This window comes from Staurois parvus, unplaced genomic scaffold, assembly GCF_062004578.1.
Source record: "Staurois parvus isolate SC_StPar_1 unplaced genomic scaffold, SC_StPar_1.0 ptg001017l, whole genome shotgun sequence".
Classification (NCBI taxonomy): Eukaryota; Metazoa; Chordata; class Amphibia; order Anura; family Ranidae; genus Staurois; species Staurois parvus.
In genome coordinates this window covers 253,923-276,036 of record NW_028318813.1, presented here as the reverse complement: position 1 = coordinate 276,036, position 22,114 = coordinate 253,923, and the positions used below count along the sequence as shown (strand labels likewise).

General features: G+C 46.7%; 1 protein-coding gene across 5 annotated transcripts in view; it reads left to right on the top strand.

Moving 5' to 3' along the window:
- LOC149441175 (uncharacterized) overlaps positions 1-22,114 on the top strand; it is a 141,006-nt gene that overhangs the window by 54,801 nt on the left and 64,091 nt on the right. Inside the window, exon 1 of one of the 5 annotated variants that reach the window (XM_089657658.1) lies at positions 11,253-11,339. The exons of the other annotated variants lie outside the window; for them this stretch is intronic. The gene's annotated coding sequence lies outside the window, so the exon portion shown is untranslated. Of the gene's footprint in view, positions 1-11,252; positions 11,340-22,114 lie in introns of those variants that run through there. 5 annotated transcript variants of the gene reach the window in all.

Below are 22,114 nucleotides of genomic sequence, written 5' to 3'. Positions count from 1 at the left end.
TAGTTTCACTTCCTTGTTCTCATCCCAGGAAGAACTGAAAGCCGCTGAACTCACACCATGAACCTTATGGCCAGTTCTCATGTCTTAAGCATTCTCACAGCCACAACAAATGATTGCCATAAAAAATTGTAATATGATGATCTCTTATGATTGTCAGCTCCATCTAGTGGCCATAATGCAGTATTTTTTTTTTTTTTTAGATATTTCAAGAAAATACTGCACTATAGCCACTAGATGGAACTAACGATCATAGGAGATAAAAACATATTAGACATATTACCGTGGTAATTTGTAACGCAAATTAACAGGATAATTTGAAGAACCATACTCCCCTATATCTGAGCCTCAGGACCACACTCCTTCATACCCAAGCTGCAAGACCATTCTACCCTATACCCGAGCCACAGGATGCAGGACCATGCTCTCCTATACTTGAACCAAAGGACACAGGACCATGCTCCCCTGTACCTGAGTCACAGGACAAAAGTCCAAGCTTCCCTATACCCGAAACTCAGAATGCAGAACCATGCTCCCCTATACCTGAGCCTCAGGATATAGCCGCAGGGCTTTGCTCCCCCATACCTAGGCTGCAGGAATCACAAACGTGCTCCCTCCCAGAACCATCCTCCCCTAAACCTGAACCGCAAGAAACGGGACCATGCTTCTCTACACCTGAGCTGAGAACACAGAACCACGCTTCCTCATACCCAAGCCTCAGAACACAGGACAACATTGCCCTATACCCAAGCCACAGGACACAGGACCATGCTCCCCAATACCTGAACCTCAGGACTCAGCACCCTGCTCCCATAAACCTGAGCTGAAGGACACAAGATTACATTCCACTATACCTAACCCTCAGGATGCAGTGTAATGCTCCCCTCTATACCCAAGCTGCAATACCATGCTACCTTATACCGAAGTCATGGGATGCAGGACCATGCTCCTTTATACCCAAGCCACAGGACCCAAGGACAATGCTCCCCCATATCCAAGCTGAAGGACACAGGATCCAAATCTGAATATACTTGAGCCTGAGGACAAAGGGACATACTACCCTATACCTGGGCTGCAGGACTTAGAACCATGCTCCTTTATATCCAAGCTGCAAGACTATGCTACCCTATACCCAAGCCACAGAATGCAGGTCCATGTTCCCCTATAACTGAGCCACAGGACACAGGGCCTTGCTCCTCAATACCCAAGCCTCAGAAACATACTCCCTTATACCTGAAGCACACGACACAAAACCATGCTCCCCTCTACCTGACCTGAGGACACAGAACCATGCATCCCTACAGCTGAGCCAAGGACACAAGACCATGTTCCCCTATAGCTGAATGGCAGGACAAAATACCATGCTTTCCTATTCCCAAGCATTGGGCCACAGGATGCAGGACCATGTTCTCCCATAACCTAGCCGCAGGACACAGGGTCATGCGCCTCTTTATCGGAGCCTCAGAACCCTGTCCATGCTCTACTATACTCGAGCTGAGGACACTGGACTATGCTCCCTGATACCTGAGCCAAGGACACAGAACCAAGCTCCCTTATACCTGAGCCAATGACACAGAACCAAGCTCCCCTATACCTGAGCCAATGACACAAAACCAAGCTCCCCTCTTCCCAAGCTTAGGACCCAAGACTATACTCCCCTATACCCGAGTTGAAGGACACATAATCATACTCCCCTATACCTGGGCCGCAGGACTCAGGACCATACTCACCTATATCTGAGCCTCAGGACCATGCGCCTTCATACCCAATCTGCAAGACCATGCTACCCTATAACCGAGCCACAGGATGCAGGACCATGCTCTCCTATACTTGAACCAAAGGACACAGGATCATGCTCCCCTATATCTGAGTCACAGGGCAAAAGTCCAAGCTTCCCTATACCCAAAACTCAGAATGCAGGACCATGCTCCCCTATACCTGAGCAGCAGGATGCTTGACCATGTTCCCCTATAACCAAGCCACAGGACAGAGGGCCATGCTCCTCTATACCCGAGCCTCAAAACCCAGGTCCATGGTCTACTATACACGAGGATCATGTCCCCCTATACCAAAACTGCAGAAACATACTACCTTATACTTGAAGCACATAACACAGGACCATGATCCCTTCTACCTGACCTGAGGACACAGGACCATGATCCCCTCTACCTGACCTGAGGACACAGGACCATGCTCCCCTCTACCTGACCTGAGGACACAGGACCATGATCCCCTCTACCTGACCTGAGGACACAGGACCATGATCCCCTCTACCTGACCTGAGGACACAGGACCATGCTCCCCTCTACCTGACCTGAGGACACAGGACCATGATCCCCTCTACCTGACCTGAGGACACAGGACCATGCTCCCCTCTACCTGACCTGAGGACACAGGACCATGCTCCCCTCTACCTGACCTGAGGACACAGGACCATGATCCCCTCTACCTGACCTGAAGACACAGGACCATGATCCCCTCTACCTGACCTGAGGACACAGGACCATGATCCCCTCTACCTGACCTGAAGACACAGGACCATGCTCCCCTCTACCTGACCTGAGGACACAGGACCATGCTCCCCTTTACCTGACCTGAGGACACAGGACCATGCTCCCCTCTACCTGACCTGAGGACACAGGACCATGATCCCCTCTACCTGACCTGAGGACACAGGACCATGCTCCCCTCTACCTGACCTGAGGACACAGGACCATGCTCCCCTCTACCTGACCTGAGGACACAGGACCATGATCCCCTCTACCTGACCTGAAGACACAGGACCATGCTCCCCTCTACCTGACCTGAGGACACAGGACCATGCTCCCCTTTACCTGACCTAAGGACACAGGACCATACTCCCCTCTACCTGACCTCCTAGGACAGTGGTTGGCAAGCCGCGGCTCGCGAGCCACATGCGGCCCTTTACACGCTTTAATGCGGCTCTTGTGTGCCGGGCGCCTGCTCCCCTCCCTCCTCTCGGGCGGCAGGGACTCTGCAGCGTGATCCAAAAAAAAAACAGCCAGGGCAGCGCGCTCAAATGCAATGATTGGCCAGTCTCGCTGCCACTCACATCCTGATAGCCAGTGATTGGCTGTCAGGATGTGTGTAGGCGGGGCAGCGTGACGAACGTGAGAGGAGCTAGGCTCCTCTCACAGTCCGCCCTGAAGACCGGAACGGTGCGGGAACACGGCGAGAGGAACGCGCGGAGCAAAGGTAAGTGAATTGACACAGGGGGGACTTGGCTTACTACTTGCTACTTACTTACTACTACTATATGAGGGATGAATTACTATAGGGGGGATGAATTACTATATGGGGGATGAATTACTATGGGGGATGAATTACTATATGGGGGATTAATTACTATATGGGGGATGAATTACTATGGGGGATGAATTACTATGGGGGATGAATTACTATGGGGGATGAATTACTATATGGGGGATGAATTACTATAGGGGGGATGAATTACTATATGGGGGATGAATTACTATGGGGGATGAATTACTATGGGGGATGAATTACTATATGGGGGATGAATTACTATATGGGGGATGAATTACTATAGGGGGGATGAATTACTATATGGGGGATGAATTACTATGGGGGATGAATTACTATATGGGGGATGAATTACTATATGGGGGATGAATTACTATGGGGGATGAATTACTATATGGGGGATGAATTACTATATGGGGGATGAATTACTATGGGGGATGAATTACTATATGGGGGATTAATTACTATGGGGGATTAATTACTATGGGGGATGAATTACTATATGGGGGATGAATTACTATATGGGGGATGAATTACTATAGGGGATGAATTACTATATGGGGGATGAATTACTATGGGGGATGAATTACTATATGGGGGATGTATTTTCAGTTTTAAAAATGTGGCTCTCAAAATAAATTTCAATTGTGGTTTTGGCGAGATTTGGCTCAGTTGAAAAAAAAGGTTGCCCACCACTGTCCTAGGACATAGGACCATACTCCCCTCTACCTGAGCCAAGGACACAGGACCATGCTCCCCTCTACCTGACCTGAGGACACAGAACCATGCTCCCCTCTACCTGACCTGAGGACACAGGACCATACTCCCCTCTACCTGACCCCCTAGGACATAGGACCATGCTCCCCTCTATCTGACCCCCTAGGACATAGGACCATACTCCCCTCTACCTGACCCCCTAGGACATAGGACCATACTCCCCTCTACCTGAGCCAAGGACACAGGACCATGCTCCCCTATCCCTTATTTCCAATATACGGCACTTGTAATGAAGACATTCCCAGTTAGAATATGAACAGAAACAACAAAACTTCCACCTGATATACACAAATGACCCACTAGATCCTCTGACCTCAGAGCCATATAAGTGGTCACTCTCTTCACACCCACCAATCTCTTCACACCCACCACAGGTTAGTTGCCACACAATAAGACAGTAAAACATTCTATTTGGCTTTCTTGCTTGCCTTGACCACAGCCTGAACCGCGACTTCTCTCTTGCTTGCCACCTGCCTTGACCTCTGCCTGGACACATTTTTTTGCCTGCTGCCTGCCCCAACCTTTGCCTGGACCCTGACTGTTCTCTTGTTTGCTACCTGTCTTGACCTTAGCCTGAACCCAAAGTACTCTCTTGCCTGTCACCTTCTCTGACCTCTGCCTGGACACCGACTATTCTCTTGCCTGCTTTGATGCCAATCTGAACCCCAACTACTGCCTGCCTTGACCTGAGTCTGAACCCCAACTACTCAATTGCCTTCCACTTGCCTTGACCTCAACCTGAAACAAAACTACTCTCTTGCCTGCCTCCTGCCTCGACCTCTGCTCAGACAATGACTATTCTCTTGCCTGCCACCTGTCTTGGCCCCAGCTCAGACTTTGACCTTCCGTTCTTGCAACCTGATAGTGTAGCCATCCTGTTCCTGTGACCCCTTGGTGGGGCAATACTTAGTGCTGTGACCTGGTGTCATCCTGCAGTACCAAGGGCCGGGGGTGGGGTTGGAGGCAGACCTGGGCAAGGTTGGGTGGGGCAACTGGTGGGTCTAGTAGGTCTAGACTCGAAATTGTAAGCCCTGACCAAGGACCACTATGGTCACCAGCCCATTGCTCCTTGTGAAGTGCTTTATTGAAGACCAAGTTGTCACTTGGACCTGCACCTTAGGTGAGCCCACATTACCCGCCAGGGTGTCATCCATAGAAGCTAGTATATGTGATGGTCTGTGCACCACACAGATAAATTGCCCAAACTGTGCCCTCACCTAGAGAGGGGCAAGAAAGGACTTAGAGGGGAACATCCAATGACAGAAAGACTAATCTGCTCCCACGGGCAGGGGCGGACTGACCATTTGGAAACTCGGGCACTACCCGAGGGCCCGGGGTCAGTAGGGGGCCCCATGAGATGCCCCTGGTACCTTTTTCATAGGCTTTTTTGAGTTTGGGCAAAGACACAGGGGCCCCATGATCCCCTATTGCTCGGGGGCCCCATGAGTTGTCAGTCCGCCCCTGTCCATGGGTCATAGTTTCCTGCTGGGGTTCCAAACATAACATCCTTGAGGGAAGGGTATGCGCCAATGTAAACATTGCCCATTGCCATTCACAGCTTTCCAGCCACATCATCATATGGGGCTCCATTCACACTTGATCCGAGTGTCTTTGTTCATTTTTCTGGGCATTTTTCAGGTATTTCTGCGTATTTCAAGCTTCGGCTTTTTAATTTCATTATTTTTAGCCAATGGAAATTTAGATACTAGAAAAGAAAAAGCACAAAAATGTGTGTGTTACGTTATTTCAGGTGTTCCTATTGAAGTCTACAGGGGTCAAAATGCCCCAAATGCCAAATGGCCCATTTGAAGATCAGGTCATTTTTAGAGCGATGAGGTTCAAGAGAGCCTACACCCAGGTGTGAACGAGCTCCACTGAATATAATGGAAATCCTATATACACCTGTATCCTATATATCTTAATGTCAAGCGTCTTAGGTTTTCTGGTAAAACTTCAAATTGAACAGATGTGAAAGGCCTTACACCCAAACAACGCAGTAACAGTGGGCAGCTCAGACTCGGGCGCCCAGATCTGCCCCTACGCCAAGGAGGTGAATGGGGCAACCTTGAAATTTCTCTCAAAGATCTAATTCCTTTAAAGTTTGAATGTTATCCATTCATGGAAAAATAGAGTGGTTTGGGAAAATTCCACTTTATGGCCACTGGATGGAGCCAAGGATACTTATTTCCATGTTGTTGTTGCTGTTTCCATCCTGAACCCAGCCTCTCCTTCCCAATGTACATGTGTGCGCAGTAAATCCCCATGGACTCCTCTGTAGGGACATAGTCCTATACGTCTATTAGGCTCTACTGAGCATGCACGGACATAGGAAAGAAGAGGCCCTATGGGTTAGGGCTAGAGGGTTTAGGTTCAAATTAAAAAAAGCTGGCCATACACTGGTCGAACTTTGGCCGGTTCAGCAGGGATGGCCAACTTTAGATCATCGCCGCTGCCTGTGTGGACCTCCATATTCTCCAGAACTCTGAACTTCACCTCTTGCACTGTCCCTGCCTGTATGCATGCTGGACTGTGTACATAGGACCTGTCCCTCTGCCTCCCCAGACACAGAAGCCTCCTGTCCAGGGGTGGACTGACCATTTGGAAACTCGGGCACTGCCCGAGGGCCCGGGGTCAGTAGGGGGCCCCATGAGATGCCCCTGGTACCTTTTTCATAGTCTTTTTTGAGTTTGGGCAAGGACACAGGGGCCCCATGATCCCCTATTGCCTGGGGGCCCTATGAGTTGTCAGTCCGCCCCTGCTCCTGTCCAATCCTTGCTGCATCATTATGCCATTTGTCCCTTCGCTATGCCTGGATCTCTGCCCTGCGTCCACATTGGATTTATATCCTTGCTGTCCCATATTTCTGGTCTGTAGCCATACCAGAATAACCTTGGCTGCATCTGCTGTCACTGTGACCCTGGTCCCTTCCTGACGCTGGTCCCTTCCTGACTCTGGTCCCTTGCCATTCCATAGAGTGGCTTTGTGCACCTGATCCAACTGTTCATGGTACTGTGTCCTCACTCTGGACTGATCCTTTGTTGTGCCCCATTACATTATTTAGGGAATAGCCGAGGATACTGCAGATATTGTCTGAAAATAATAATGATTATATTCTGTATAAGGGTAGATAGCAAAAGACGATGTCTGCAGATATGAATAATAATAAATAATAATAATATTAGTGTAAATAAATAGATATTGTCTGATAATAATAATAATAATAATAATAATAGTAGGGACATAGCAGAGGAAACTGCAGATATTGTCTGATAATAATAATAATAATAATAATAGTAGGGACATAGCAGGGGAAACTGCAGATATTGTCTGATAATAATAATAATAATAATAATAATAATAATAATAGGGACATAGCAGAGGAAACTGCAGATATTGTCTGAAAATAATAATAATAGTGACATAGCAGAGGAAACTGCAGATATTGTCTGATAATAATAATAATAATAATAGGGACATAGCAGAGGAAACTGCAGATATTGTCTGATGATAATAATAATAATAATAATAGTAGGGACATAGCAGAGGAAACTGCAGAAATTGTCTGATAATAATAATAATAATAATAATAATAATAGTAGGGACATAGCAGGGGAAACTGCAGATATTGTCTGATAATAATAATAATAATAATAATAATAATAATAATAATAGGGACATAGCAGAGGAAACTGCAGAAATTGTCTGATAATAATAATAATAATAATAATAATAATAATAATAATAATAATAGTAGGGACATAGCAGGGGAAACTGCAGATATTGTCTGATAATAATAATAATAATAATAATAATAATAATAATAATAGGGACATAGCAGGGGAAACTGCAGATATTGTCTGATAATAATAATAATAATAATAATAGTAGGGACATAGCAATGGAAACTGCAGATATTGTCTGAAAATAATAATAATAATAATAATAGTAGGGACATAGCAGGGGAAACTGCAGATATTGTCTGAAAATAATAATAATAATAATAATAATAGTAGGGACATAGCAGGGGAAACTGCAGATATTGTCTGAAAATAATAATAATAATAATAATAATAGTAGGGACATAGCAGGGGAAACTGCAGATATTGTCTGAAAATAATAATAATAATAATAGTAGGGACATAGCAGGGGAAACTGCAGATATTGTCTGAAAATAATAATAATAATAATAATAATAGCAGGGACATAGCAGGGGAAACTGCAGATATTGTCTGAAAACAATAATAAAAAAAATAATACTAGTAACATAGCAGGGGAAAGACCAATATTGTCTGTAAATAATAATCATAATAATAATAGTGACATAGTAGTGGAAACTGCAGAAATTGTCTGATAATAAAAATAATATATAAGGGTGACATAGCAGAGGATACTGCAGATATTGGTTGAATATAATAATGATTATATATGAGGGTGGATAGCAAAGGACACTGCAGATGTCTTCTGATAATAATAATAATAATATTATTAATAAAAAATAATAATAATAGTGACATAGCAGGGGAAACTGTAGATATTGGCTGATAATAACAATAATAATATTGTACATGAGGATGACAGCAGAGGTTACTGTAGATATTGGCTTAAAATAATAATGATTATATACACCGTGTTCCAAATTATTATGCTAATGATATTTTTCTCATTTCCCTCAATAATTGATGTAAATAACAGTCGGCATAATTCTCATGTTATCAACTATAAGAGGACAATTCACATTTTATTGAACAAACCTCCTAATGATAACAGGATTTTTGTTCCAAATTATTCCGCACAGTAAATTTCAAAACACTTTATAGGTTGTAAAGAACTGAGAATTGTCATTTGTTGTGTTTGCAGCAGATTTACTGAAATCAAAAGCTATTTCAATCAAACTTTTACCAACATTGTAACTTGTTAAACATTTGAAGCGGTCACGTTACATTGTAACATAGGAGCCCTTATCTGATAGCAGATCACAAGTCTGGCATCCATTGAACTTGGGAGTTTTTGGACAGTTTCTGCTTGAATTTGTTTGCAAGATGTCAGAATAGCCTCCCAGAGCTGCTGTTTGGATGTAAACTGCCTCCCACCCTCATAGATATTTTGCTTGAGGATGCTCCAAAGGTTCTCAATAGGATTGAGGTCAGGGGAGGATGGAGGCCACACCATGACTTTCTCTCCTTTTATCCCCATAGCAGCCATTGATGCAGAGGTATTCTTTGCAGCATGAGATGGTGCATTGTCATGCATGAAGATGATTTTATTACGGAAAGCATAGTTCTTCCTTATGTACCAGGGAAGACAGTGGTCAGTCATAAACTCCACATACTTTGCAGAGGTCATCTTTACACCTTCGGGGACCCTAAAGGGGCCGACCGCCTCTCTTCCCTTGATTCCGGCCGAAAACATGACTCCACCACCGCCTTGCTGACGTCGCAGCCTTGTTGGAACAGGGTGGCCGTCCACCAACCATCCACTACTCCATCCATCTGGACCATCCAGGGTTGCACGGCACTCATCAGTGAACAGGACTGTTTGAAAATTAGTCTTCATGTATTTTTCTGCCCAATGCAGCCGTTTCTGCTTGTGAGCATTGGTTAGTGGTGGCCGAATAGAAGGTTTATGCACAGTTGTAAGACTCTGGAGGACTCTACACCTTGATGTTCGTGGGACTCCAGAGGCACCAGCAGCTTCAAATATCTGTTTGCTGCTATGTAATGGGATTTTAGCAGCTGCTCTCTGGATCCGATGCATGGATCTGGCAGAAATCTTCCTCAATGTGCCTTTATCTGCACCAACCCGTCTGTGCTCTGAATCCGCCACAAATCTCTTCATAGTGCGATGATCACACTTACGTTTTCGTGAAATACCGAATGTTTTCATACCTCGTCCAAGGCATCGAACTATTTCACCCTTTTCGGCAGCAGAGAGATCCTTTTTCTTCCCCATATTGCTGGAAAATGGCGCTCTGCTTAATAATGTGGAACGCCCTCCTTTGGTAGTTTTTCATTAAATTGGGCTCACCGGCCAATCTAATTATCACAGGTGTCCCAGATTGTTTTCAGTGATCAAAAGAGCCCTGACACACAATGCCATCCATGAGTTACACTGAAAAACAAAATATTTCATCTTTGTGACACTTAAAGAGAATTTGCATAATAATTTGGAACGCGGCGTATAAGGGTGGATAGCAAAGAACACTGCAGATGTCTCATATTATTATTATTATTATTATTATTATTATTATTAATAATAATAATAATAGTGACATAATAATAATAATAATAGTGACATAATAATGTATGGAAGGGTGGCATAGCAGCAGATACTGCAGATATAAGCTGATTAATAGAAATGATAATAATAATATTAGTGTATATAAGGGGAGCACAGCAGGGATATAGCCGATATCAGCTGACAGTAATAATAACAAATAATGATAATGATATAAATGATTAATATTGTATATAAGGCTGGATAACAGATCACACTGCTGATACCGATACAAAAAAGTATTAAAGTATAACTAAAGGCAAAACTTTTTGTTTAGTTTTGGATAGAGTGGAGATGGATTAGATCCCCATCAGATTTGTATTGCTGTCTGTGCCCCCCCCCCCCTCTCTATTTGTCTTTTTTACCATTGTAATTAAAAGTGAGAGTATAAGAAAATTCCAAATGTTGGGCTGTCCCCAGAAGAGTAATCGAGGGGAAATCTTCCAATGGGGATGTTAGTTCTAGTGACCTGGGGGGGGGGGGCAAGGAATTCCCTTCATGCAGGGATTTCCTGTCACTTCCAGTTTGGCTATGATAATAATAATAATACAGACTGCAGATATGAGCTGCTGATGGTGACAATGATAACAGTGTATATGGAAATCACAGCAGAGAATATTGCAGATGTCTGCTGATAATTGAGGATGATATAAATGATGATGATGATGATATGAATGATAATGATGTTGATATAAATGATGATGATGATGATATGAATGATAATGATGTTGATATAAATGATGATAATGATATGAATGATGACATCAATAGGTATGAGAGGTATGAGTGTCTCCTACATACAGATCACACGGATCTCTCTCTGATACATTGTAACATTTACTACAGAGGAGGAGGAGGGGGAGGGGAGAACAATAGAGGGCGATGCCCCTCCCTTCCCTCCCCCAGCTCCTCCCCCCACCCAGCCCCCTCCCTTCTCCAAGCTCTGCTGTCTCTCCTGTGTAGTGAGCTCAGTGCTGTGCCAGCTTCCATCCTCGCTCTGCACACAGGTGAGCCTCCTCCATTCTACACACCCTGTACATTGTACGCTGAGGATCAGGATGACACATTGTGTGTGCTCCCTCCCCCAGGATGAGGATGACAGCAGCCCCGTGTGTGATGTATGGAGCACCATGTCTGTACATTGTATGCTGTGTCCTCATCTGTGCCAGGGATGGGGTGACCCAGATCCCATCCCCCCTTCCTTTCCCCATACATCACATATAATGTGTCCTCCTCCTCCTCCTCACCATCATCATCATCACCCCCCACCTACCATCACCTGGCTGTGTCCTCCCCCTGTAATAGTATATACAGACCCCACCCCACCCACCACCATTGTCTGAGCATACACTACTGCTTCTATCTGTATAGAGTGTCAGCTCTGCAGGACACACCTCTCTATATATACTGTATCTATATCCTCTCTGTATATTAGAGTGTCAGCTCTGCAGGACACACCTCTCTATATATACTGTATCTGTATCCTCTCTGTATATTAGAGTGTCAGCTCTGCAGGACACACCTCTCTATATATACTGTATCTGTATCCTCTCTGTATATTAGAGTGTCAGCTCTGCAGGACACACCTCTCTATATATACTGTATCTGTATCCTCTCTGTATATTAGAGTGTCAGCTCTGCAGGACACACCTCTCTATATATACTGTATCTGTATCCTCTCTGTATATTAGAGTGTCAGCTCTGCTGGACACACACTTCTCTGTATACTCTCATTGTATATTAGAGTGTCAGCTCTGCAGGACACGGATCTCCTTGTATACTGTATCTGTATCCTCTCTGTATATTAGAGTGTCAGCTCTGCAGCACACACATCTCTCTATATATACTGTATCTGTATCCTCTCTGTATATTAGAGTGTCAGCTCTGCAGGACACGGATCTCCTTGTATACTGTATCTGTATCCTCTCTGTATATTAGAGTGTCAGCTCTGCAAGTCACGGATCTCCTTATATACTGTATCTGTATCCTCTCTGTATATTAGAGTGTCAGCTCTGCTGGACACACACTTCTCTGTATACTGTATCCTCTCATTGTATATTAGAGTGTCAGCTCTGCAGGACACGGATCTCCTTGTATACTGTATCTGTATCCTCTCTGTATATTAGAGTGTCAGCTCTGCAGGACACGCATCTCTCTGTATCCTCTCTGTATAGTAGAGTGTCAGCTCTGCAGGACACACACCTCTCTGTATACTGTATCATCTCTCTGTATATTAGAGTGTCAGCTCTGCAGCACACACATCTCTCTATATATACTGTATCTGTATCCTCTCTGTATATTAGAGTGTCAGCTCTGCAGGACACACACCTCTCTGTATACTGTATCATCTCTCTGTATATTAGAGTGTCAGCTCTGCAGGACACACACCTCTCTGTATACTGTATCTGTATCCTCTCTCTGTATATTAGAGTGTCAGCTCTGCAGGACACACACCTCTCTGTATTTGTATCCTCTCTCTGTATAGTAGACTATCAGCTCTGCAGCACACACATCTCTCTATATATACTGTATCTGTATCCTCTCTCTGTATATTAGAATGTCAGCTCTGCAGGACATGCAGCTCTCTATAGACTGTATCTGTATCCTCTTTGTATATTAGGGTGTCAGTTCTGCAGGACACACATCTCTCTCTATATTGTATCTCCTCTCTGTATATTAGAATGTCAGCTCTGCAGGACACGCATCTCTCTAATATGCAGAGAGAGGATACAAATACAGTATATTAGAGTGTCAGTTCCGCAGGACACACACCTCTCTATATACTGTATCTGTAACCTCTCACTGTATATTAGAGTGTCAGTTCTGCAGGACACACACCTCTCTATATACTGTATCTGTAACCTCTCACTGTATATTAGAGTGTCAGTTCTGCAGGACACACATCTTTCTATATACTGTATCTGTATCCTCTCACTGTGCATTAGAGTGTCAGCTCTGCAGGACACACATCTTTCTATATACTGTAGCTGTAACCTCTCACTGTATATTAGAGTGTCAGTTCTGCAGGACACACATCTTTCTGTATACTGAATCCTCTGTAAATTAGAGTGTCAGCTCTGTGGGTTAGTTCTCTATATATTGTATACAGGGGTTGCTGTATGACGGGGTTTTCCTCCTGTAGGATTTCCTGTCTCCGGCAGTCTGTGGGGGTCATTCCCGGGTCACCTATACACTCCAGCGCCTGCACTGGTGTCCCGTCGCACAGTGCTGTGTAGATCCTGTCTGTGGTCTCTGCTCCCCCTACCCAGCTGAGGAATGTTAATTAGGATGGATCATCCCTTTGTATTACACATGCTCTGTATATAACTGTAAATATCTCTATACAGTCTATACGGTTGTGTTGCAAAGTTTCCCTCCCCTGGCAGAAATGGTGAACTTTTCGTATTTTATATGGGAGATATGACTGATCATGCCATAAACTGTTTTTTATGTGAGGACAGTGATCATATGAAGCCATTTATTATCACAGAGTTGTTGGCTCCTTTGTAAATCCTAATGATCTCCGCCCCCCGGATCAGAAGTCTCCGCCCCCTGGAATGTTTGGCCTTGGTACAGACACACAAGGTGACACACACGGGTTACAATGGCAATTATAGGTTCATTTCCCACATCTGTGGCTTTTTAAATTGCAGTTACTCTGTATAAATAGTCAGTGAGTTTGTCAGCTCTCACGTGGATGCACTGAACTGGCTAGATACTGAGCCATGGGGAGCAGAAAAGAACTGTCAAAAGACCTGCGTAACAAGGTCTTTATGACGATGGAAAAGGATATAAAAAGATATCCAAAGCCTTGAATATGCCAATCAATACTGTTCAATCACTTATTAGGAAGTGGAAAGTTCGGGGATCTCTTGATACCAAGCCAAGGTCAGGTAGACCGAGAAAGATTGCAGCCATAACTGGCAGAAGAATTGTTCGTAATCAGGGGTGGACTGACCATTTGGAAACCCGGGCACTGCCCTAGGGCCCGGGGTCAGTAGGGGGCCCCATGAGATGCCCCTGGTACCTTTTTCATAGGCTTTTTTGAGTTTGAGCAAGGACACAGGGGCCCCATGATCTCCTATTGCTCGGGGGCCCCATGATCCCCTATTGCCCGGGGGCCCCATGAGTTGTCAGTCCGCCCCTGTTCGTAATACAAAGAAAAACCCCCACATGTAACCTCATTAGAAATCCAGGCTGCTCTAGAAAAATACATTGTGGTTGTTTTGAAAGAGCACAATATGACGACACTTGGACAAAAATGAGCTGCATGGGTGAATTGCCAGAAAGAAGCCTTTATTGCGCCAATGCCAAAAAAATGCCCGGTTACAATATGCCCGACTTGACACACCTCACCGGGCTTTTTTGTGGCATTGACGCAGTAAAGGCTTCATTCTGGCAACTCGACCATGCAGATCATTTTTATTCCATTTCCATTGTATTGTGCTCCTTGAAACAACCACACCATCATCTCCTAACATGAGGTTACCTGAGAGGGTTATTCTTTGTACCCCGAACGATTCTAGCAGTTGTGGCTGCGATCTTTCTTGCTCTACCTGACCTTGGCTTGGTATCAAGAGATTCCTGAATTTTCCACTTCTTAATAAGTAATTGAACAGTACTGATTGGCATATTCAAGGCTTTTGGATATCTTTTTATATCCTTTTCCATCTTTATAAAGCTTCATTACCTTGTTATGAAGGTCTTTTGATAGTTCTTTTCTGCTCAACATGGCTCAGTATCTAGCCTGCTTGGTGCATCCACGTGAAAGCTACGGAGGTCTTTTGACAGTTCTTTTCTGCTCCCCATGGCTCAGTATCTAGCCTGCTCAGCGCATCCACGTGAGAGCTACGGAGGTCTTTTGACAGTTCCTTTCTGCTCCCCATGGCTCAGTATCCAGCCTGCTTGGCGCATCCACGTGAGAGCTACGGAGGTCTTTTGACAGTTCTTTTCTGCTCCCCATGGCTCAGTATCTAGCCTGCTTGGCGCATCCACGTGAGAGCTACGGAGGTCTTTTGACAGTTCTTTTCTGCTCCCTATGGCTCAGTATCTAGCCTGCTCGGTGCATCCACATGAGAGCTACGGAGGTCTTTTGACAGTTCTTTTCTGCTCCCCATGGCTCAGTATCTAGCCTGCTCGGCGCATCCACGTGAGAGCTACGGAGGTCTTTTGACAGTTCCTTTATGCTCCCCATGGCTCAGTTTCCAGCCTGCTTGGCGCATCCATGTGAGAGCTACGGAGGTCTTTTGACAGTTCTTTTCTGCTCCCCATGGCTCAGTATCTAGTCATCCATGTGAGAGCTAACAAACTCAGTGAGCTTGATATAATAAAGGCACACACAGTATATACTGTATACCCGTATATGGTCTGTATATATCTTTATACTGTCTATATATCCGTATATGGTCTGTATATATCTGTATATGGTCTATGTACCCATATATGGTCTGTATATATCCGTATATGGTCTGTATATATCCGTATATGGTCTGTATATATCTGTATATGGTCTGTATATATCCGTATATGGTCTGTATATATCCGTATATGGTCTGTATATATCCGTATATGGTCTGTATATATCTGTATATGGTCTGTATATATCCGTATATGGTCTGTATATATCTGTATATGGTCTGTATATATCTGTATATGGTCTGTATATATCTGTATATGGTCTGTATATATCCGTATATGGTCTGTATATGGTCTGTATATGGTCTGTATGTGGTCTGTATATATCTGTATATGGTCTATGTACCCATATATGGTCTGTATATATCTGTATATGGTCTGTATATATCTGTATACGGTCTGTATATATCTGTATATGGTCTGTATATATCTGTATATATCTGTATATGGTCTGTATATATCTGTATATGGTCTGTATATATCTGTATATGGTCTGTATATATCTGTATATGGTCTGTATATATCTGTATATGGTCTGTATATGGTCTGTATATATCCGTATATGGTCTGTATATATCTGTATATGGTCTGTATATGGTCTGTATATATCTGTATATGGTCTGTATATATCTGTATATGGTCTGTATATATCTGTATACAGTTCCTGTGTCACACACAGAATGTTTGCAGTTTTTGGTCCCTGCTGTTGTGTCAATACTGTGTGATATATATACCAGCTGAGCGGGATTCCTCTCCAGTCACCTTATCTGGTAATGGGAGTTATGTGGAGAATCTCTCTACCTTGTGTCTGTCAAAGTGGTGCCGCCAGTGCCATCTTCTCCTGCCGAGGTTCCACTGAAGGTGAGAATTCGGTGGAGACCCTGGGCTCTCCACCTTACATGGCACCGGACTTGAGAGATTGGCAGATATCAGACTCTCAGTAACCTCACAAGCCTGCATGGATACATTCCTAACACCATGTACAACAGGATCATTTTTCAGGAAAGCTCTACCCTATATCAATAGAAAGCTGTCCTTTAGCTCCAGTCCAGTGGCTTTGCCTAGGCTGAGATGATGTCATCAGTACTGCAGACAGGAAGAAGCATTTCCTCTTGTCTTGCCCTGACCTCAACCCTACTGAACACCTTTGAAATGAATTAGAATGGAGATTGTGAGCCAGGTCTTCTCATCCAACATCTGTACCTGACCTCAGAAATGGGTACAAATTCCCACAGATACCCTCCAAGATCTTGAGGAAAGCCTTCCCTCAAGAATGGAGGCTGTTATAAGGGAGTCATCTCCATACTAGTGGCCATGGTTTTGGAATGGGATGTCCAACAAGCTCCATGATGGTTAGAGACTACAAAGCCACAATTTTCAGCACTGAAGAAAAGGGGTATAAGGAGTGGGAGGAATTAGAATTCACACCAAAGCCCTAAAATGTTCTCTTCTGACAAAGATCAGTGGATGCTGAACTACTGAGTGCATTCCCTTCACTATTGCTCTTCCTTGACCAGGGGCGGACTGACAACTCATGGGGCCCCCGGGCAATAGGGGATCATTGGGACCCGTGTGTCCTTGCCCAAACTCAAAAAAGCCAGGGGCATCTCATGGGGCCCCCTACTGACCCCGGGCCCTCGGACAGTGCCCGAGTTTCCAAATGGTCAGTCCTCCCCTGTCCCTGACATCGTCTATCCCCAGCTCTGGTCCCTGGTAATGGACTAGGTTGATTTAGATATTCTTTATGTTAGGATCAGTGACACTATTGTCTCAAATGACATTGCTAGGTGTCACTATGGAGGCCCCAGAAAAATTCTGCAATGGGCCTCATGAATTGTTAATTATTGGAGGAAGTTTTATTGGTTTGATTCAGCCACTTATTGCCTGTTATTCCCACTGTATCTGTTTAAACCTTTTCTGTGCAACTAGGACTTTCCTCTACAGGTGTCGGGCCTGGGCTCTCCCCTCCCGGTGTTGGGCCTGGGCTCTCCCCTCCCGGTGTCGGGCCTGGGCTCTCCCCTCCCGGTGTCGGGCCTGGGCTCTCCCCTCCCGGTGTTGGGCCTGGGCTCTCCCCTCCCGGTGTTGGGCCTGGGCTCTCCCCTCCCGGTGTTGGGCCTGGGCTCTCCCCTCCCGGTGTTGGGCCTGGGCTCTCCCCTCCCGGTGTCCGGCTTGAGCTCTCCCCTCCCGCTGTCCGGCCCGGGCTCTCCCCTCCCGGTGTCCGGCCCGGGCTCTCCCCTCCCGGTGTCGGGCCCGGGCTCTCCCCTCCCGGTGTCGGGCCCGGGCTCTCCCCTCCCGGTGTCGGGCCCGGGCTCTCCCCTCCCGGTGTCGGGCCCGGGCTCTCCCCTCCCGGTGTCGGGCCCGGGCTCTCCCCTCCCGGTGTCGGGCCCGGGCTCTCCCCTCCCGGTGTCGGGCCCGGGCTCTCCCCTCCCGGTGTCGGGCCCGGGCTCTCCCCTCCCGGTGTCGGGCCCGGGCTCTCCCCTCCCGGTGTCGGGCCCGGGCTCTCCCCTCCCGCTGTCGGGCCCGGGCTCTCCCCTCCCGCTGTCGGGCCCGGGCTCTCCCCTCCCGCTGTCGGGCCCGGGCTCTCCCCTCCCGCTGTCGGGCCCGGGCTCTCCCCTCCCGCTGTCAGGCCCGGGCTCTCTTCTCCCAGTTTCTGTTTTCCATTTCCTATGGAGTAAGGAGGGGTTAGTGCCTCTGTCAGGTTTTTATTTTTAGAAAAAAATTGCATTCTATACCTGTACCTTTCAACACCTTGGCCAATGGCCATACTGTGATAAATGTGAGAAAAAGAAGCCGGAACACCACCGTTTTCTGATCCCGTGTTTTACTGAGGTCATATATGAAGTGGATTCATGGAACATTCTGGAAGTATGACCTCAGTAAAACCTGGAGGTCTGGAGACTCCTGTTTGCCAATGTTATGGTCACTGGTTTCCCTTTCTTTCTTCCTTTTCCTCTCCTCGCCTTCTTCTCTTCTCTTTTCTTTTTTTTTCCCTTGTGTAAAATCCGCATTGGTGGGCTTATTGGCTGTTGACTAGCAGGATGTTCATCCCAAGAATTGCACATTGTGAAGAGTGTTGTCACCCGTCTGACCCCATGGGGACAGTCAGGGGGGACCACAGAAACACTGTAAAGAGCAGTGCAGTTGCAGTAGCGCAGTTGTAGTGGATGATATTGGGAGATAATTGGGAGTCTCTGAGACGGACACAAGTCCTGGCCGGAGGGGACTTCTGATGAGAAGCAATTTAATGTCAATGGGTGCAATTATAGCAGTCAGACGGTGTAATTATATCGCTCTCTTTGTGCCAAGGCTCTTCCTGCCCTTCCCCCACTGTAAATATCTTTCTCTGTACTTCGCCTACTTTGACGTAATTTTATTCTGCGATGTTTAAATTAACAAGTTGGTGGATCGGTAACAGATTTAAAGGGGCGCAATCGTGTTCCAGGCCGAGCAATCCAACTGCAGCTTGTATGGTCATTGTCAGCCAGTCTTACGTGTCTTAAGAGCCCATTTATGATGTTGTGGTGCGTTATCAAGCGTTGTATATTCATTAATGTGCATTGTGTTAGGGCAGCCATTGCGCACCAAGACATGAGAAAATCAGACATAACGCAAAATGTGTAACCCAGCACAACACAGTATTCCCATAGTGCGGGAGTGTGCAAATCCTTCAGTATGAGGGCCACATTGCATATTTCACAAATATTCACAGGGTGAAAGAAATCCCCATCTGACCCCCCCTTTACATCAAGGGTCCCCGTCAGAGTGCCCCCTTACGTCAGGGTGCCCGTCAGAGCTCCCCCTTATGTCAGGGTGCCCGTCAGAGCTCCCCCTAACGTCAGGGTCCCCGTCTGAGTACCCCCTTACGTCAGGGTCCCCGTCAGAGCTCCCCCTTACGTCAGGGTCCCCGTCAGAGCGCCCCCTTACGTCAGGGTCCCCGTCAGGGCTCCCCCTTACGTCAGGGTCCCCGTCAGAGCTCCCCCTTACGTCAGGGTCCCCGTCAGAGCTCCCCCTTACGTCAGGGTCCCCGTCGGAGCTCCCCCTTACGTCAGGGTCCCCGTCAGAGCCCCCCCTTACGTCAGGGTCCCCGTCAGAGCCCCCCCTTACGTCAGGGTGCCCGTCAGAGCACTCCCTTACGTCAGGGTCCCCGTCAGAGCACTCCCTTACGTCAGGGTCCCCGTCAGAGTGCCTCCTTATGTCAGGGAGCCCCCTTACGTCAGGGTCCCTGTCAGAGCGCCCCCTTACGTCAGGGTCCCCGTCAGAGCGCCCCCTTACGTCAGGGTCCCCGTCAGAGCGCCCCCTTACGTCAGGGTCCCCGTCAGAGCGCCCCCTTACGTCAGGGTCCCCGTCAGAAAGCCCCCTTACGCCAGGGTCCCCGTCAGAGCGTCCCCTTTACGCCAGGGTCCCCGTCAAAGCGCCCCCTTACATCCGGGTCCCCGTCAGAGCCCCGTATTACATCAAAGTCCCTGCCAAAGCCCCCTCTACCATCAGAGTTGTCCTCTTACATCAGGGTCCCCTTTACATAAGGGTCCCTGTCAGAATCGCCCTCTTACATCAAGAGTCCCCGTCAGAGTGCCACCTTACATCAGGGTGCCTGTCAGAGCTCCCCCTTACATCAGGGTCCCCGTCAGAGCGCCCCCTTACGTCAGGGTCCCCGTCAGAGCGCCCCCCTACGTCAGGGTCCCTGTCAGATTCCCCCTTATGTCAGGGTCCCCGTCAGAGCCCCCTCTTACATCAGGGTCCCTGTCAGAGCCCCCTCTTACATCAGGGTCCCCGTCAGAGCTCCCCCTTACATCAGGGTTTCCGTCAGAGCCCCGTCTTACATCAGAGTCCCTGCCAAAGCCCCCTCTACCATCAGAGTTGTCCTCTTACATCAGGGTCCCCTTTACATAAGGGTCCCCGTCAGAATCGCCCTCTTACATCAGGGTCCCCGTCAGAGCCCCCCTCTTACATCATGGTCCCCCTTACATCAGGGTCCCCTTCAGAGTCACCCTCTTACATCAGGGTCCCCCTTACATCAGGGTCCCCTTCAGAGTCACCCTCTTACATCAGGGTCCCTGCCAAAGCCCCCTCTACCATCAGAATTGCCCTCTTACAACAGGGTCCCCATCAGAATCACCCTCTTACATCAGGGTCCCCGTCAGAATACTCCCTTACATCAGGGTCCCCGTCAGAGCCCCCCCTTACATCAGCGTGCCCATCACAGTCGCCTTCTTACATCTGGGTCCCCTTCAGAGTCACCCTCTTACATAAGGGTCCCCATCAGAGCCCATCTCACTCCAGGGTCCCCATAAGAGTCCCCATCAAAGTCCCCCCTCTTATGACAGGCTCTGCTTTTAGAGCCCCCCTTACACCAGGGTCTTCATCAGAGTCCCCCTTTACACTGGTGGAGAGCATCAACCTTGATCTTGAATCTGTGCACAGTGAGGATCTGCTACTGACCCTATCAGGGGACCAGGAAATAAACCTCTTAGGGGGTCAGATGTGGCCTGTGGGCCATAAATTGGTGACCCTTGATTAGTACACTGGGGCACCATTTGAAATAACTGGCCTTGCAATGTCGCAGCACCTATAGCGTGTATTACCACACTGCAATGTATACATTTCCATTATACAGAGAATATAACTGGATAGAACATTTATAGGTGACGTTGATCCAGGGAATATCAGATTGCCTCTCGGGGGATCAGGAAGGAATTTTTCCCCTGCAGGAGCAAATTGGATCATGCTTTGCTGGGTTTTTTGCCTTCCTCTGGATCAACTGGGGGTGTAAGATTAGAACTTTTTTTTTCTTTTGTATGGTTGAACTGGGTGGACTTTTGTCTTTTTTCAGCCAGACTAACTATGTAGGATTTCAGGCACATTTCTGTAATGCATGTTAATTGGGTCGGTGCCATGCGGTGCCTTTGTTTGAATGGCACCCCAGTGCACCTCGCCATCAGAGCCGTGCTAATATGCTTTGCGGTACGTTTCCATATTTTAAGGCAGTCAACCAGAATGCAGCAACCAGCCAAAACTGAAATACCAGGAGTGGGTGGAGTGGGCCCTAAATAATTCAGTGACCGTTCCCAGATAATGGGACAGAGATACCTCAATACCAGACATGAAAGGGAAGGTCCGCAGACCACTTCGAATTCTTAATGCTGATTAAGTTTCAGGAATTCTCCCATGAGGCTAATATGATTCCCAGGGGGCCAGCTGGGCTGAAGAGCTTACAGTCTATAGGGAGGGGACGCTGTGAATTGTAGCAGATGTATGGCAATGAGAAGAAGATTTGTGTCTGTGATATATATCAGTGAGCACTTCTTCCATCCCGCTGAATCCGGAACATTTTATATCAAATGGAGAGAAGAAAAATATTATTATCCAG